At 37.9% G+C, this 2,155-nt stretch overlaps 1 protein-coding gene across 3 annotated transcripts in view; it reads right to left on the bottom strand.

Annotated features, from left to right (window-relative positions):
* Positions 1 to 973: 973 nt before the first annotated feature.
* RAD23B (RAD23 homolog B, nucleotide excision repair protein) overlaps positions 974 to 2,155 on the bottom strand; it is a 53,356-nt gene continuing 52,174 nt past the window's right edge. For all 3 annotated transcript variants that reach the window (XM_056520344.1, XM_056520337.1, XM_056520351.1), the window contains exon 10: positions 974 to 2,155. This exon is cut by the window's right edge and continues 227 nt beyond it. The gene's annotated coding sequence lies outside the window, so the exon portion shown is untranslated.

The raw sequence follows: 2,155 nt of genomic DNA, 5'->3' as shown, positions 1-2,155 counted from the left end.
GTCGGGTGCTGCCGCTCTGCTGCCCCGTTCTCCAGTCCGCATCATGGTATCCTATGAAGGAGCATGTAACATACATGTCACTCAGCTTCTGCCGTAGCAATACGGACACAGTGGAGGAGGTGGAGTGACGTGTATGTCACATGTTCCTCCGTAGGACGCCATGATGCGGACGGGAGAACGGGGCTGCAGCAGGGATCGGATTTGGTATCGAGGACACTGAACTAGTCCCCAATACCATGCAATAGGATAGTATCGGGACATCCTACTGGTATTTGATAAATTGAAAATAACCATATTTATTCACTTATTTTTCAAAATTACTAGGGGTGGCAAGTTGGTAAATGAGATGAACAGACTTTCTTATCTTTAAGTCTAGATGCACACCATTATTATGTTTGGAGGTACCATTTATAATGCCCAACCAAATGCAAATATTTCTTGCGTAGGTTTGCCACTGGAGAGAAAATAAGTCCTTTCCATATGGTTAAAGTTTTAAGAATTCCATTCTACTGAAAAGTATTGTTGACTACACTGTTATATCGACATGCCAAATGTATGGGTCAGAAGCATTTATTAACCTAGTATTCTATGGGCACATTGGCAGAATTGTTTCAATGTGTGAACCAAACCTGTAAGTAAGAAGAAAACACACTATAAACCAGGTGAGCATGACTGGCATCAAGTCATGGGAGCGAAGGAAGAAACAACTTTCAGTCATTCGCGCCATGCTCTGTACCTGCCATGGAGATGCGCTGTTGAAAACAGCACTATTATTTTATACAGTAATTCCTAAGTGTATTATGAAGCTTCTTCAATAGATAGTGAGAAAATGACAACTACTATTTGAATGTCATCAGTAATAATACTGATGTAACAAGGTCCTTAAGACTGGAATAACCTTCACTTGCAGTCATTCCACACACTCATACAATCCAAAAAAGCAAACAATGAATAGGCAGCAAGTATAACACTATACAAGGAGAATTTTTAATGTTTTGTGCATAACTTTTTTGGGTTATACTTTTGTTTCCGCTGATTGTTCGTCCATTTATCCAATGTATAAGCAGTACATACACAGATATTCTTACAATTCAATTATATGTCATGCCTTCTCTGAAAATAACAGGATGTGTTGACCGCTCAAAGCCCTGTCATGCCAGCTTCTTCCAAGCAGAAGGACTCTCTTATTGATTATTATGGTATGGGAGATGAAAAAGATTACAGAATGCCAAAAAGAAAAAGTTGCAATTTTGCCTTTGCCAAAATGCAGCTTGTATTGATAGTTGACTGGTTTACAGAGGTTTAGCTAAGTATGGGTTAAAATTTGCCAGACAGGTAGAAGAGGGGTTGCACATTCTTAGCTGACATGGAAAACAAGTAATTACTGGGGGGGAATATGTTACTTAACACACCAAGTGGATTTCATCAAAACCAAAAAACATGCAACAATTGTTTTAAAACCTTTACTGCAATGTAAAATTGAAGTAAATGAGCAATTAGAAAGCTATCAGTTTCAATTCCCTAAGCAGCAAAAAAAAAAAAACAGAAAAATAAACCTCCTGGGTGCATACTGTTTTCTAAGTCAGAACAGAAAGTGCCCACTTCACACTCATTGATCAGGGTCTCCTTAAATATGACTAAAACAGGATTTTATGGAAATAAAGAGCTTCAAAATGTACTTTCACAGCATTTACCAGGCTCCTGCGCACTCATTTCCTTTTATTACTCTTTGAAGCAGCACATAATCACCTACTTGTAATTTTGGCATTTACATCTCACAAATTTCCTCAATGTCAGAATCCAGTGTTACCGGGAAATAAAATAGAAAAAGGAAAGAAAAAAAAGGAACAATATCTCCAGGTAGCACAGGCTACTTGTAATAGCAATGTTTATGTTAAAATGAAAAATGAAAAGCAGGGCATTACACTAAGTTTCTGGATCAAAATATACTAGTGAAGAAAAGATTGTTTCTAGAGAAGTTAGCAGATGTTTTCAGAAGGGAATAAATGCCTGCTGAAGCTGCATTTTGGTTGTAATTTGCTTTCTTTTAGCTTTACCATAATACACGCTGAATGCTGAAACTGCTCAATTATAGCAGATTGATGCTTTATGTCCTAGCTTGTCTGATATTTCCCTAACCCACCCCACCCTTTAC

Source organism: Hyla sarda, chromosome 1 (genome assembly GCF_029499605.1).
Source record: "Hyla sarda isolate aHylSar1 chromosome 1, aHylSar1.hap1, whole genome shotgun sequence".
Taxonomy (NCBI): domain Eukaryota; kingdom Metazoa; phylum Chordata; class Amphibia; order Anura; family Hylidae; genus Hyla; species Hyla sarda.
This window is presented reverse-complemented; position numbering and strand designations above follow the sequence as displayed.